The following is a 17,509-nucleotide window of genomic DNA, read 5'->3' as shown; positions in this document are numbered from 1 at the left end:
TCGATTTGTCGAATTTCGACACAAAGTATTGAGACGCACATTATAAATGTCCCCGCCTTTCTTAATATGGGTGTGCAACACGTGTAGTGAAGGAAATGAATCAGTGAAACATAAAAAATCACAGCATATCCACGGAGTGAATGATGATGAGTGAGGCGAAGCATCTATCCGCCCATCCGTCCGTGCATGCTTCCATGCGTTCGCCCGTCCGTCTATGCGTTTGTTTTTGCATGCGTCCATCCGTGCGTCCGCCAATGCATGCGTCCATACGTCCATCCGCCCATCCGTGCTTCTGTCCGTTCATGTGTGCGTCGGTTTGTCTGTCCGTCCACTCCTATCCCACTAGAGAACGCATTAGATGGACGAACACTTCTCCTCACTGGTCATCCTTCACTTTGTAGATGTGCTGGCTACGCAGGATGGAAGAGGAGTCTCGCCCCTAAAATGTGAGGACAGCACCGCAGATTGGACGATTAGATTAGATATAAAGTGGTAATAAAATAAAATATCAAATATCTGAGCCCGATATTTCCGCCCCATTCCTAATTGTGGGCTCGCTAAGGCAGGTTGTGATTTTATACCTGCTGACTCCACTATTCGCTGACAGGTACACATGCACAATTGACATGCAAACCCAATGCAAATTAGGTTATGTAGAGCTGTACGCAAGCGATCGTATGGTCTTATCTCCCCAGTAGGTCATTTTGAAGCAGTCCCAGAACCCCACGTGGGTGCGCGACACACAATGGGAAAAGTTTGTACATTGAGTGCGCTGGCTCTTCTGTCGCTCTCTCCTCGTTTGCACGGTGGGATCGAATGAAAAAAAAAGTTGCCACTTTTGACTACAATTGAGTCCTAAATACTACACATGTATAAACGTCCTTGCATGTATCTCTACGCATGAAATGCGAGAGGCATCTGTGTATATTAGTGCACATTATTGAGTCAGTGTATATATGTTACTGAGAGGATGTACACACGTGCGGGTTGATACATGCAGTCAAAACGTGCAGTCAAAACGCAAGCAAAGTGAGAGCGAACACCAAATTTTCTATTTGTAGTTCTTGCCTCGCAAGAAAATGCAACTCGGAGTGAATCGTTGCAGTCAATTACAGACGCGACAGTTTCATAATCACACCTTCGTGCATAAAACAACAGGACATGTCCGCGACAGCGAATGTATTCTAACACCTCGAAAAGTACACCAAGTTTTTGAGAACGGTTCCGACATCGTGAAACCATTTGGAGTTTCCAGTTCCCTCAACGTTCGATTGTGTTAAGATGCAACAAGTACGCGCACAAACACGAAGTCAAGACCGCGGACATATACCTTGTAATAGTGTAATCTGTGACTGTGTTACTAGTGATATACACGCAGTTTCAAAAATCGCCCTCCCAGTATTCGAAGTAGCAAAGGAAAGGTGATAGAAAGCAGCGACAATGATCGCAATATTCACGCTGCATACACGAGAGGTATTCGTTGGCTGCGACTTTCAACTCTTTATTCTCACTATCAATAAAAGTTTTCCTTTAGAATCGCCTGGGAAAGAAAACACGTTTCATTAATTTCTAGAATTGTTCGTGCACTGTGCGGCACACAGCATGCAGTCGTCTCGCGGAACTCGCGACGAATCAGACGGGCGACAAGGTGGCAGGCGCCGCGTACACGTTTAAACAAGCGCAGCGTAAGCCAAAACATGGCGGACGCGAGCGGCGAGGCGGCATCGACCCTTTCAAAGAATTACGTCACTCAGAACAGGGGGGCGCGCGCATCGAGACACCCTACGCTGGATGGATGGATGTGGCTGTACCCTTTAGACCGGGCGGCGGCTAACGCCACTTAGCCGTAATACTTAGTGAACTAACCATTAGATTTATCTTTTTTTTCCCCTTTAAATAGTGAAGTTGAGGATTCGTACTTTGCAGTGAAGGGTTCATTTTCACTCGTGCCTTGACTTTAGCCACCAATCAGATAACCTCCTTCTAGTTAACTCTACCCGCTTAAAGTCTATTTTGCCCTCCCTGTCCCCAAACCCCAGTGTTTTGAAAAACTCTGCGCCATCATCCTGAACTGTAGGATGAAGCCCTTTACAGAACATTATGAAGTGTTCGGCAGTTTCTTCTTCCCCTCCACACGCACTGCATACTGTGTCTACCCCTTCGTATTTGGCCCGATATGTCTTGGTTCGCAACACTCCCGTCCTGGCCTCAAACAGTAGAGAACTACCCCGAGTATTATCACAGATCCTTTCCTTGGCAATTTCCTGCCTAAAAGTTCGATGGATCTCTAGTGCGGACGCTGCATGAGATATGGACGCCATCTGGTAGTGATGCCAAGAAATGAAAGATTTTGTAGAAGGCAGAGCCACTGGTAAGTAGCAGCAGGGTGTCGGTTTAGCAAAGGGTAAGAAACACCCGCTTTTTTTGTTCATAGCGTCGCATTGTCAGCGCAACGTAATAACACCGGGGTTAGTAAAATTACGTACCTGTGCTGTAAAGAAGCATGTTACCTAATACTTACGGAATGGTTATGCACTTCAAATATGCGTACTATTTGCGTTTTGATAGAAAATGTTCTGAAGGATGAACGCAGCCGCCGTCGAGCAAGGGTGTAAACTTTCGCCGGGTGGCTGGATGATTTGACAGAAAAACAAACAGAAAGACAGACCGAAATTTCCCTTATCTATTTCTTATGACTCTCTTATCCATTTACTTATGACTCAGTGATGGAAGACAATCGAGGTTTAAAACAACTGTCTTTTTAAATTCTCTTTGAAGGATTCGAAGGTAAAAGTCACCACATTTTTTTCTCAGTCGACAGTATTAATTCACTCCTACCCCCTTAAAATATTTCTTCCAAAGCTTCACACAGGCCTGATTTGGTACCATACCCCAAGTGCTATTACTGTCAAGAGCCTGAAAACAATGATAATTTTTTACTTACCAACCATGACCTAACTACCCACAAAAAATTTCTTCGGAAACTCAATAATTACAATTCTCAAAATATTCCTTTACTTGGGATTTATTTTCTAAGATAAAGTAACAGGAACGACTGCTGAGCTATATGCGAATTTCTTGGTGACAAAAGATGATATTTTTCGTTAACATTATTCCCAATCAAAATATGGCACTTTGGAATGCACTCAGCTATGTCTCCTTAAGCTAGGCACTTATACGTTCACCTAAGGTGCACCAATGGCGACTTCAAGGGGGATTTAAAGGAATGGTATTTTTTAAAATCTTTCTTGGATGACTCGTAGGAAGAGGCTGTCTTCTTTTTTCTTTAGCTCTGCGACTGTACTGAACCACTCCCTCACCCCATACAAAGCTTTATGCCCCTGTCGGTTCGAACTGCCTCTGATTGGCGCACATATGACCAAGCAATGACGTCATGTAGTGGTGACATCATGTGACAACACGTTACGTGAACCACAGTGGTGCCACAATGACGTCGAAGTGATGTCATGAACTTTGGTGATCTGTGACCTCGCGATGGCGTAAATGTACACGTCATTTCATGGGGAGCTTGAGAAAAACTTGCATTTAGACCGACGTCACAGACTGTCCCTTTTCGCGTTTCACGCGGCATCTAAAGCTGTCGCCTGAAAGGAAACAGAGGCACCCAATATTCTATTTGAGGTTAGCTAAAAAAGATACGCTCGGCAGTTCATGCAACGCGTAGGGCAGTAACGCGCAGACCATTAATGTCAATGAACAGGTGCTACGAGAAGGGAAACATAGTTTAGGATGACAAAGACCGTGTACTGAAATTAGGAAACTCGCAGGCGTAATATGAGACAAGTGGCACTCCATGGGAGTGAAACTGGATATCACCGGCAATGGCCTTCGTAGTGCAATCGACAGGGACAGTTGCTGCTAATGAGTTCATCAATCAAAGCTCACTCTGGGACGGCACGTGTAGTTGACTTCCGGTTGGGAACCCGCTACAGGTGGCTGAGCTCCTGGCTAAAATAAGGCACCATACTACCCGCGTGCTTGCCAATCGCCTCTCGTTAGCTCCACGTTTCTTTCTTGTGTTGTTGCGCGAGTCAACGGGGCTTGTGTTTAGGGGCGTGGCGGTTAAACAACGGCTACGCGCAATTACGCACAAACTAAGGGAATCGTGTTCGGTTGTACAACATCCCTGCGGCCATCTGCAGCGTTTTCATAAGCGACCAAGGGAAAACGAACTGCTGCGCTAAGCGAGGCATGTCCGTTTCGAAATGCTCCAACGGACCGCATGGTTCCTTTCATGTCATTACTTTTTAATCTGTTGTTTAAGGGGGCGGCGCTAGGGGGTGGAAGGAATTTCATCGTGGCCGCCTGGCGGCTAAGCCCGGAAGCACGGCCGAGCGCATCGCCCCCGCCCGGGGAGTGCCCGTGTTTACATCGCGAATGCAGTGAACCCGACCAAGTGCTGCGGTGCCGAGGAGGTGGTGGCTATAGAGTGGTTGAGGGTGAGGAATAGAGGGCGCTGCGCGCCGTACCTCCTCTGCATCCTAGCGCCTCCACTCTCACCAAGGTCGGTGTTCCTTCTCGTCGTGGCAGCAAACCGTGAACAAGCAGAAGAAAAAAAAAAAATAAACGCGCGCAAAGGAGAGACGCACGAACCGGAACGCCGAGCAAGACAGGACTGAGACTTTGGAAGGGGGTTGCTGCGCGCGCCGCTATAGGACGTTCACACTGTGCGCGCCGCGTGCGTCCAAGAAAAAGAAACGCGAGAGAGAAGTTCGGGAGGAAGCGATGATAAACGAAAAAAAAAATGCAAGTGGGGGGAGACGGTTCAGTCATCTTTGCGTGACTGCGTGGCTGACGCCCTCAAAACGTCACTCGCGCAGTGAGCGAAGACGAGAGAGGGGTGTCCCCGTTCTTGCCCTGATCTGTGACGTCATGTGTGGTTGTAAAAGGGGGGCGTTGAGAGACCACTTTGTTTTTAAGGCGCGCCTCTGCGCTGTAGTGACGCCAGTTCGCGCGTGAAACGTCGACGACCACAGGAAGCCAAGGGGCTGTGGGCAAAGTTGCCAAGGGGCTGTGGGCAAAGTTGCCAAGGGGCTGTGGGCAAAGTTTTCGAAGTCCTCTACCCGACGTGCCTTCAAGAATAGTGCGTGTCTCAAAACGACACCCGTGACAACGCGAGGCATTGCGGCCTTCAACGACATCACATATCGATGACGCATCACCTGCCATGTGTCGAAGGCCTGTTATATCAATGAGTTTCGCACACGTAGGCTAGGCCACACTCCACTCTGTTACAGTTACAGATGGAGATGGACAACGCCGGAGTTGTCGTTCATAAAGCTCCAAGTCTATTTCGTATGTTGCGAGTGATAATGATGATATCACTCGCACCCTTTTTTACTTACAACTTGTTAAGTATATTAAAAGATTTGTATGTAGTATTCACTTTGTGCAACTACCTGTTCCTGCATTCACTAACTCACGATCTGTGCTGCTTAAATTATGATATGACCCCCCCCCCCCCCCTCACATAATGTTGTTCCAAAGGGGAACCTGTGATGTACTTGAATAAATAAATATGTGGCGTTTAACGTCCCAAAACCACCATATGATTATGAGAGACGCCGTAGTGGAGGACTCCGGAAATTTAGACCACCTGGGGTTCTTCAACGTGCACACAAATCTGAGCACATGGGCCTACAGCATTTTCGCCTCCATCGAAAATGCAGCCGGGATTCGATCCCGCGACCTGCGATTCAGCAGCCGAGTACCTTAGCCACTAGACCACTGCGGCAGGGCTATGTTACGAGTGATTTCTGGGTAATCCCGCGATGTGGCGGAAGGGTTACGAATGGTACAAGTTACAGAAATAATTTGTAATATTCTTTGTACATGTGCTTAAATTTGTTGACTAATACACCCTCGCCAATCTTGTCTAGCTCAACTGGCAGAGCGACCACGCTGGAAAGACATTGGTTCCGGATCCGACCTGTATACCAGAGTGAATCTTCCAAGTAAAAGCTTTCCTTTTGAGAGACCCGTATGGACTTCCTTGTGCTTTTGCAGTAAAGACAGGTGGTCGCCATCTACGTCGTATTTTAGCTACGTCGTATATATCTTATGTTTTCGGTTCATGGACGTCGATGCGCACCCTGGAAGGCAAGCGTGTGCGGCAGATACCTCACTTGACACGCACAGTTGTCGAGGGCTTGACAGTGGGGCTCGATTAAATATCTGTTTGGTTGTGAAGTTTTGTCAGGGCAGCTGTGGCAGACTACTCGAGTCGACAGCGAGTGCCTCATGTTTGCCGCTGTGACAAGCCTTGAAGAAGTGAAAGCGATCGACATTAAGCGTTGCTGTATACAACGGGACATTGAGAAAGGAAGGTCCACTCAATAACAACTGCTTTGAACTTGTCCTGTAAGGGCTGAAAGACTTTAAAAGAAATGAGAAATTCTGGGATCGCGTATTTAAACTCTCAGACATCCTTTCTTATCGCGAACCTCTGGTGACAATGCAACAGTTGGTTGAAGTAACAAGAGACTCAGAAATGAAACAGGATTAGATGGGACGGAATCTCTTTGCCCCGCCTGCTTTGCATTTGTGTCATTCGTTCCTTCTTATTGCATTTAGGTATTCGTAGGTACTGGTGCTAGCACCTAACTTCCAGTGATGTTTGCCAGCGGTAGTTCTACTGAAAGGACAAGGCGTTGTGATGTCTTGTGTGAAATTTATCTGGCACTGTCATGACATAGCTTATTCGAGAATGGTGGGTACTGCTCGAACTTGGCAAACATTGGCTATTCTTGATTGTGGCATTGGTAACTTCGCAGGGAACTCTCGAACTTCTCAGCTAAACATCTTTTTTCACGAATATATGAGGTATTAATTCTCAGAGTCACGTTAGAACAATTGCCATTTTTATAACGCAACTGCTTTTGTTTGGAGATGATTTTAAAATTTAACCGCAAAGCAGTTTGCAGCGAAGGACAGAGTTCATATCTGACGCGCTGTAGCCATCGTTTTTGGGCAAAAGCGCGGGCTGTTCTAGGTGAAGTCTAATCCAGTCGTATTAGCGATTAAAGCCACTTACAGACGGTGTAGAAGGCCCACGGTAGCCAATTTAATAACTGAAAAAAAATGGTAACCTTGAATGAATAATATGTGGGGCTGAACATCCCAAAACCACCATATGATTATGGAAAATGCCGAAGTGGAGGGCTTCGGAAATTTTCCGGGCTCCGGAAAGGCTCCGGAGTTCTTTACGTGCACACAAATTTAAGCACGCGGGCCTACAGCATTGCCGCCTCCATTAAAAATGCAGCAGCCGCCACCAGGATTCGATCCCGCGACCTGCGAGTGAGTAGCCGAGTACTTTAGCCACTATAAACACCGCGGCGGGGCAGTGGCCGATTTGACAATGGCCGATATAGCATACCCGGTTTATCGAATCCCCGCATGTCGAATTGTCAAATGAAGCTTCTATATACGACTTTACGCAAGAAAGTTGAGAGCCGTAACGAATTCGGGCTGTTAGACGAACGCTCTCTCTTATTTTTTTTTTGTATATAGGAACGTGAATTGGCGAGGTCCTGGAATGTAAAATGAACGAACCCAAATGTTTACTTGCGTCTGCGTCTTGCGCAGCACTGTTTTTTAAAGGTGTAAAACGGCAAGGCCCAATATCATCATTACCATCATCAGCCTGAGTACGCCCACAGCAGGGCAGTGGTGTCTCCCATGTTCTGCCAATCAACCCGACGATGTGCCTACAGCGGTGGCGTTATACTGGCTAACTTCTTGATTTCCTCTGCCCACCTAACTTTCTCTTTCCCCTTCGCGCGTTATATGGAGGCCCATCATGGCGGCTCCTGCACCAATCCTTGAATATGCCTGTAGACACCCGCATCAAGATTCGGCTCCATCTGTATAGCCTCTGGAGCAAACTGCAAGGAGTGTAGTGCACGGTTGCACAGACGTATGCGTGAAGCGGCAATGGGGGAGCCACCGTAGCATCGAGAGTCACGCACAAGAGTTCGTGGCTTCGCATTTTGCAAAGTCGGCGCAGAAACATCAGCTATCCTCGCCCTCCTCTCTCCAACACACGCAAACCCCGACACGATGTGGGTGCGGGCACGAAAGGGCGGTCCACGAACGCCCGTCACTCCTGAGGAAATCGCACCTTTTTACCTGTCGTCTAAAACGCCACAGATATTGTGGTGGCACTCCTGTGCTTCTAATGTACCCCGGGGAGCTTCTCTGGAGACTGTGAAATTCCGTAATATTGAAATGTTCCGCAATGGCGGAACTTAAAACCAATCAAGAATGAGTATAATCTTGACTTCGGGAGCTTCTTCAGATGAGCCAGGATAGCTGAATGGGAATGTTAGCACCTCGCGTGGTGTGTACTGTCCTCTGACGGAAGTTCTTCCCATAATCTTTCACTCTCTCGACATAAGCCGGGACTATTAGATCAAGGTTGTAGGCAGTAAAGCCTGTGTCACAGTCGGCCTCGGCCACTCACTCCACAACGAGCAGTGTGGCTAGAAATTATCACTTGTATGCAACGTGTAGCTAGGACATTTCCGATCACATGGTTCTGCCAGAATCCCGTGATGCATCTTTTTAGCATCCCATCACTGTCCGGGTTTCTGGTTTAGTTTCCCGTCTCCACCGATATCGATGGTCACCAAAGTACATGCGCATAGTGCCGCAGACAAGGCTGCTTACTTTTTTTTATAGGGATGTTCTGGCATAGTCACGTGACCTCTCTTCTTTACCCTAACCACGCTGCCCGTGTTTGCTGGTAACTTTACTGTCCTCAGCTATCTCCCAAACGATCGTGAGAGTACGCGTCACGTGGCAACGTCACACGGGCGCTAAGTGGAAGCCGTTCGAATAGCGGTGTCAGAATAGACTCGAAGGCAGTGCGAGAAAGACCACACGTTCGCGGTTCTGCGAGGACTTCAGCGTCATCGCCGCCGTCAACGACAGGCGCGTAGCGTCCACTTCCGCATTCCCGACGAGCCGAGGCGCAACCGCAACGCTTTGAAGCGTGCGGTCGGGGAGAGCCCACAACAACCACTGCTGCGGTGCTCTCCTCTTTCGCGTTTCCTTTGTACTTGAGTAACTTCTTTTTTTTTATTACAGCGCGCAATCGGCGCACGATCATCGGGAAGGAACATGCCTCCCTTCCTTCGGTGCGAGACCTCAGTCGCCGAAGCTCACGATCAAAGGGGAGGCGACTGATCGCCCTTGGGGCGCCAGGTTAAGAAACAGTTTGAGCTGGAGTTACTTTGTACGACGAAGATAGCTGATGATGATGATGATGATGATGATGATGATGATGATCCTTGGATCATTGGCACCTACCCACTCTGGGGGATCGGCCATGAGTCGGGCGGGTCATGCATACTCAATTTATGATTATTATACTGGTCTACCCTGTACCATCGTCATCGTAGTAGTAGTAGTAGTAGTAGTAGTAGTAGTAGTAGTAGTAGTAGTCACGCAATCAGCGTCAAAACATGGGGGGTGGATAAAGAAATCAATAAAACGAAATGATGAGGATGATGATGATGCCGCTAAATGTGAATGATGAGCCTAAATGACTGTGCTCGAAATAATGATAATCATGCCAAATGATGACGGTGATGGCGCTGCTTGCGTTCCAGTGCAGCCGTGAGAGTAATGAGCGCTTAGGGCGAGCGGACGGAGCTGCGGCTGCTCTGAAACGCCACCGTATGCGTCTTAGCGTAGCCGTACATCTAATCCCACCCAATCTTAACTAGATGTACTGAAAGTTTTATTTAGCGTCCGCTGCCACTTTCAAGTCAATTCTTCTGAAAACTGTAGTGGGTCACATGTGACTTCGAGATCTGAAGCCTCGCGTAATTCCAGTACTAGACGCTGCGAAGCTTCACATATAGTTTTATCAGTGGTCATCCCTACGTACGCCTTGAATCAACACTATCAATTTGCCGTTGTTGCTGATCACATTACTAGTCGGTAGCATAAACTTTTGTCAGGGTTGGGGGCAAGGAGTAGGGGTAGGGGTTAAGCCCCCTTTCATATATAGACATGCGAAATTCAAAACTTGTTAAGTATCCCCTCCCTAACCGATAATATTTAGCCAAGTGGTATATGGGAAAAGAAGGGTCCCTACCCTATCCCATAAGTGGAAATCAAAGCCGGCCGTTGGAACGCACATAGTAAATACAGTACAAAAGTTTCCTCTGCCCGTTTTCCCACGTAAATAGCACTAAAAGAAAAACCCTCGGACGGGAAGCAACGACGTGTGGTTACCATGGTTACAGCTACAGCGACTCCGTGGGATGGACTGGAGCCATCAGCCAACTAGGGCCCGTATCTACCCGCGCGCAGGCGCGTCGCGGCGTATACATGGGCGTCATTGAAGGCCATCCCTTCCGTAAGCCACAACTATAACAAACCCAACATCCTATATACACCCCCACGATCTCCCGCCGGTACACTCGTGGCGGCGTCCCACGCTGCTTCCGTGCTTGCTGCAGGCACACACGAGACCGCGGCGAGCCGCCTCCCCCAGAACGCAAACACGGGGGAATCTCAAACGGTGTTGAGGCAGTAAAAGGAAGGTCCGCCTCCCACCGGGCTACATACACGCGGTCACCGACACGTCACCGCTAAACAGCGTGCACAGCCGTTAGCTTAGCCGCGAGGCGCGAACGGCCGCACGACTGTTTCGTATACGCTCGATCTGGCTTACAAACGACGACGTCTACAAGAGGGCCAGATAAAGACGACACCATACCCTATACAGATGGGTTCCCAGTTTTAGGGGCGCAGCTCCCTATGGCGTGGCTTATGCGTCCCTCGTAGTACGTAACCACCAGTGGCACATACCCGAAATAGCGGTCCTTACGATTTTCACCTCCAAGGTGGTTCCGGTGAGAGATTTCTTCTGTGCGTTGTTGAACAATAAAAGATAGTGCTCAATGCACGTGTTAATGGCTGCTAAGGGGGAAAGAGAGACAGGAGCATTCGGCCTTTAGGTAACGCGCACGCTGCGATCCCCATTAGCAGCTATTGGCATGTACATTGAGCACGACCTGACAAGGAAGGGTTGCTACGTGATACTCGCTGGGTGTAACCTCCTTGGTTTTAGAAAGGTTTAGCGAGCGTTGGGCCGCATAGCCATGAATACAGTGAACTAGTATATACCATGAACTCGAGGTGGTTAAAGGTGGGAAGTAAACCCGAAGCGCAAGCCGTAAGAAAGTGTGCATGTGCCACCTCACGTTTAGTCCTTGAAATGTCCGCTGGATGGCGGTGCTTCTATAAGGAAAATATATGATGAAAAGATGCGAGATGTTGGTACTTGGAGTGCTGAATAGATGGACGAACGGACACACAGACAGATGCATGGATGGACGCATGAACGGACGCAAGCGCGGATGCATGGACGAACGCAGGGACGGACGCACGAACAGACGCACACACGGACGGGTGGATAGACGCATGGACGGTTACACAGACGTACGCAGGAACGGACAGAAGCAAGAACGAATGGATGAACAAATGCTTCGCCCCACTCCCCATCATTCACTCCGTGGATATGCTGCCATTTTTTATGCTCTTTCTCGCGTTTCATTCCGCCACTTTGTTATGTACAAGAGACTTGGATCACAACCATGCTAAGGGGACGACAGCTGAATACTAAGGGGGAACACTGAAGGAAGGCTTCGCTTTCACGTTTGATTCACGGTTAATTACAGTTGATAGAGCTTTGATTGAGCACTGATTCACGCTTTAGCCCTCTACTTGACTTGAACATCTATCTCAATTCAATCTGTTTAACTTAACTAACATTCACATGATTTAATTCCCATTTGAGAACGTTTTATTTCAACCTAACACACAAATTCAATCTTTAACACACCTTCACTCATATTTGATTCTCTTTAATACATTTTAATTAACGTCTGGTTTATATTATGCACGTGGATCGCTCTGAAGTCTATCCCTGTGTGAACCAGCTCTCCCAAATCAAAGTGCTGCAGCAGAAGGCTCCGGAAATTTCGATCGCTGCAGGGGTTTGTCTCACACGCACCTAAATCGAAGCAGACGGGTCTCTTGCGCTGCGCTTCTATCTAAATGCTACCATCGCGACCGAGATTCAATCCTGCGACCTTCCGGTCAGCATTAGAACTCCATGACTACTAGATCACAGCGAGGAATCACACTGTCACTGTTCTTTCAGTTACAGCTTATACCCCCAAAAGAACCATCTTAAAAATACTGTTGTACCTCTATAGACTTACTTAATGCTTCTTTCACTTGGACTAATTTGACCTCACATTCGAGTTTTGACTTGACGCGACGCGAGAGAATCCGTGAGCTCTGCGATCGGCCAGAATCCTTCGAGATGACAAAGATAGCAAATCCTAACCTAAGTTGCGGTAATGACAGTCAGGTCGCGCTTTGCAAAGCCTTATCACACAAACCTCTCACGCGTTTGGAACACTTGTGCTAATTGAATTGCTCCTATTCACGCCTAGCCTTTCTACGCGCGACAATCAAAAGCCATCTGCATACGCATTGAGTCATCCAGAAGAGTTCCAGACGGGTCTGCGCGGTTTTTTCACGATGTACCTTAGGGGACACGGAATACCCGATTTGAAGAGATGCGTTGTGAATAGACGTTGGAACTAGTAAAGAAAAAAATGTTTAGACAGATTCAAGGAGCCCATCGGGTAATGCGTACGGTGGTTGATTAAATGCTATACTGGATGCTTCATTTCCTGCGGCTTCTATCATGGCACCAAGGTTATAAGCCGGAGCAGCCAGAGAACAGGACTCCGAGATCGCTCTCACCTCAGGCGACTGTGCATCATTGTGCCTCCGGGGCCCATTTGCACAGATGTGTGAAAAAAAAAGAAACTTCAATAAGTAAAAGTATTGGAAAGAAATACAGGAAGAGGTAGAATGGGAGGTACGTGATGGATCTTATCCTATACCAGGACCTCACTGATTCCGGCTACATACATGCTCCGCCTGGTCCAGGAGGCTTTTTTTGGACCATCTGCCCAAGCACAGCGAAAAATATATTCCACGGTTCTTAGCTGTATAAATGAAACCGAAACGATCCCTGACGCATCTGGCGAAGACGAATAGAAAGCGAGAACCGTGTTATTCGCTTTCTTCACGGGAGATTGCATTGCAATTCTTCGCTTCCATCATCCAAGTGGTCGAGCGGACAGCTGTTGACTGTATGCCTGATAAACACTTCGCGTCAGCCCTGGCCACGTGATCGCTAGGAGGCTCGGACATTCCTGGTTTCTGCGATATTGGAGTCGACCTCGGAACAAGCCAGGTACGAGTCGGAGACCTGATGCAAATCCCGTCGAAGCCTCACGGAAACCTGACAGAAATAGAATGAAAACCTTGATGAAAATCTGATGAAAGCATGATGGAGACCAGATAGAAATTCGATGAAAACCCGATGAATACCTGATAAAAAAAAACACGACGCAAACCCGCTGTACACTTGATGAAACCCCGGTGGAAAGTAGATAGAAACCGGACGAAAACTCGATTGAAAAAACCTGATGGACACCACTGGAAAAAAGTGATGAGAATATTTCAATGAGAAAACTACGCTGTTTCTTACGCTGCATTTTTTTTTGCTGAGTATGACAGACATTCTCTTGACATTTAACCGACCTTAACGAAATCACTTTGCAAAAAAGAAAAAAAACGTTAACCATCACACCATGTCAGATAACAACATCTGAAAAAAAAAATTGATTGCGCGGGACCTTCTACAGCAACGAATTGATTATAAACGCGTGCCACACAACCCGTGTGGGAGTGGCGCATTAACGCCAGCGAGAGTGCGAGCGGCGGAATAGTTTGAAGAGCAACGCGAAAGAGGTCGCCACACCTTGCGAACGAAAACACCGGGCGCGTCGCTCTATAGTTAAAAAAAAAGCGGAAAAAAAAAGAAGCACGGCGCAACTCGACCAATCGTCACGCCGGAGAGAGTCCCGGCTTAACCACGAATGAACTACGAGTAGTTAAGGACGTTTTCAAACTGTCGACCAAGAAATGAGCGAGCGTTCAGTGGCGATTCGAAAGTAGTTTCGCGTGGCCGGCTCGGCATAGGCAGTTGGTTTCTGTGACTGCTTGTGCGCACGCTCTGCCCATTTTATTCGTTTTCCACGTTTCATCATTATGCCCCACTGGCGTGACGTAGTTATACGGGATCAACCCACATAGCCTGCCTGGGTTTTCTGCGTACGTTTATGAACGAAAGGCAATTTCGACATTGACAGACTAAACTGTTAGAACCAGCCGACGTGCCCTTGTTTACACGTTGGTTTAACCGTCACAATCATAAGGACACACACGGGATTAGGGGGGGGGGGGGGGGTATGCGCGGGCGCCTTCTCTAATCATTCGAAGGAAGGCACCAAATCTGCTCCACACCTTTACTCAGTGGGACTTCTCGCGTCATTTTTTTTTAATTGACAGTGCTACGCATCCATCATGACGTTAAAGGCGACCAAGGACTCCTAACGCTGCATTAAAAAAAAATTCTTCATTTTTGCGCTTTTACCCCGGAAAGCCGCCGCCGATCAATGGCAATCTGCGTGAAGAGAAATGGACAGCTAGCTGGGCTAGTTGGTTAGAGTTCATTTCGAAGCAGCGTGAAAGGTGGAAGACACAGAAGATTTAACAGTACGAGCGCTAACAACACAGCACTTGTGTTAAGACTTCTGCGTCTTTCGCCTTTTGCGCTAGTTCAAAAAGGCTTCTGCTGAAAAGCACGTTTAGGCTTATTTACATTTGTACAAGTCATTCCGCAGATTGTTTTCCTTCGAGGGGGGGCAGGACCAACGGGGAAGGGGAGGGGGGGGGGTTGAGGCTGTGGTCAAACTTGAGCAGAGTCAAACCTTGCGCACGCACGCCTATGGACCCTATGGTCGTTTAAAGGACTTGTACTGTGTGGCTTTTGTTTTCACGCACGCCGAATAATGCAGTTAGCCGGCTTACAGTGATTATATGACGTAGTATGTCCGCCAAGGTTAGCCTTCAAAACGAGGCGTGTTAGACGTCAATCAACGACGCAGCAAGCGAGACCTTTAAAGTGAGACGAAATCAATGAATGTCAAATGAGGTAGCACTCGTTAGAAAAAAAAAAAAGATCGCCACGAAGACCAAACGTCGGAAGATGTGACAAAGGATAAACAACACGCCCGTTGATTGACGTCCATGGAAGTTGAACGTGGTTATGAAAATGAGAGGACATCTGTCAGCTTGGCTACTTTGACCACATGATTATATTTCCCAGAAGCGACCTTTATGTATCAAATAAAATAAAACAAAACGGAAACAGTAGTGAAAGCGAGAAAAAGTTCGAGAGCCCTCGAAAAGCCAGAGATTAAAATTGCCGTAGAGACCTTCACGATAGCCGAACCGTAAAATATAGTAATAAGTTGCCAAAGTGAGCTTCGTTTACGAGCCTCAAAGCTCAACATGGAGTCCGCGCACCATTTTTGTACTGAGCAAAGTATCGAAGGTGCCGAAAGTATACGCTACAACATTGATGACAGCAGCGGCTAACACATTTTAGAGTTGCCAAAGAATAGTTGAATTGAAATTCTGATCCCGTAAATGTCGGTGGCCAAACAACAACTGGAGATAGATACTAATAAAAAAAACAAACTGACACTCACTCACTAACTCACTCTCTCGCTCAATAAATCAATCAATGATTGGATCAATCAATCAGTCACTCACACATATGTCTGCTCATTAAATCAATCAATCAATCAATCAATCAATCAATCAATCAATCAATCAATCAATCAATCAATCAATTGAGCAATTAATCGATAAGTCAATTATTCTAATAATCGATTGATTACTGATATAATCAATCAATCAGCCAATCACACATATGTTAACTCACTGGCTCACCCACTCACTATCTCAATCACTCACTCACACACCCACTCATTCTCCCTCTCAACAAGTCAAAACAAAGAACCTCGCACTTCCCCATTACATGAGTCAAGGTTAGACATCCCAAACTGCGCAGCAAAGAAATGCTTATGCGGTATTTCAAACTAGCATCAGTGGACTATTTCGACACTTCATTGCAACCGCTATAGCAAAAAAGTTTAAACAATCTTTGATCAGAAGAGTTTGTATGTGTCGGCACACTGGGTCCAGACAATCACATTCGACTGGGGCACGCGCGCGGCAGAAAGAAAAAGATGTCTGCGTTACTCTACGGCGAGAAAGACGAAACAGGAGCGGTCAGCGACGACGTTGAAAACTCACTTCCAGCCTTTAAATCAAGTACCAGAAAATACTGTGATGTCACACCGGTGTACTGCAGCCGCACGCTACCACGTCTAGCAATAAAAAAAAACACATAAAGTAAACAGATAAGTTCTTCATTATTTCCTTGGATAACATACTACACTGAAAATCATTTACAAGACCCCAAAGCTACTGAAGAAGGCCCAAGGTTCGATTGGCAAGTATAACTATTAAGCGGGAGAAAAGCTTTCGAAGTAGTTGACTTAGGATGAAAGTTCAGCAAAAGACGGAAGTTCAAAGACATTAAAACATCATTGAATAGCGGGGTACAACCTTAATTAAGACACACAAATAATAATACAACGAAGCCCATGGAGGCATAAGAGACGTTAAACGTGTGGTTTGGCTGTAGTGAAACAATTGCAGCACATATAGGACAAAATTAACCTGGTCGAAAGGCAGTATTCTGTTGTCAGGGATAAAGCCTGCAGCCTTCCGATAACGGTCTGCTAGTTTTCACCAAGGTTGCATCGAACATAGGAATGTGGCTTCAAAAGTGTCTTTATTGAACAGAGGATATTGAAACACAGGGGATATCGAACAGAGGATATCCAGCAGAGAATATCGAAATCGCTCACTGATTTTTCTTATCCGTAGCTTAGATGCCAGAGAAGCGCAGGCCTGGCAAAACACACACACACAAAAAAGAAACAAGAAATTTTCATGAAAAATCCATCAAAGAGACATACATATCATTTGACAAACGTAGCGAAGATCAAGCAGCAAGGGCGTGGCCAGAAATTCTTTCTCAACATGAGTGGGGGGTGGGGTGGGGGATAAATTACCTTTATTTATGGTCGTCTAGTACGTTTGCCTGTGTATGCACACGCCAAATTGAAAAAAATTCGGGAACGAGCGTTTGAACCGCTCTCCTTCTTCCACCTACGCATATGCCAATGTCAGCCAGCAGCAGCTCTACAAACATCACTTATGCCTCTTAGGGAGTGGGTGCTGGAGCCAACTTTTCGGCAAGCGGACACGTCTTTTTGAAAGCTGCAACTCCAAAGACAAGTCCGCTTGTCAGACTTGTCCTTGGAGTCGTAAACAGAGCGCCGGCCCTCTGTTTACGAATTTGTCATCGCACGCTTCCATGTTCCCCTTCTCGCCTTTGTTCTGGACATGTACCTAATAAACGTTTGGCGATTATGACGGAACATTTTCCAGTACTGCTCGCGAC

At 47.0% G+C, this 17,509-nt stretch overlaps 1 protein-coding gene across 1 annotated transcript in view; it reads right to left on the bottom strand.

The window, feature by feature from the left end:
* The window catches only part of LOC119164283 (uncharacterized), a 252,433-nt gene that overhangs the window by 27,249 nt on the left and 207,675 nt on the right, over positions 1-17,509 (bottom strand). The gene's annotated exons all lie outside the window — the stretch shown is intronic.

This window comes from Rhipicephalus microplus, chromosome 8, assembly GCF_043290135.1.
Source record: "Rhipicephalus microplus isolate Deutch F79 chromosome 8, USDA_Rmic, whole genome shotgun sequence".
Taxonomy (NCBI): Eukaryota; Metazoa; Arthropoda; class Arachnida; order Ixodida; family Ixodidae; genus Rhipicephalus; species Rhipicephalus microplus.
This window is presented reverse-complemented; position numbering and strand designations above follow the sequence as displayed.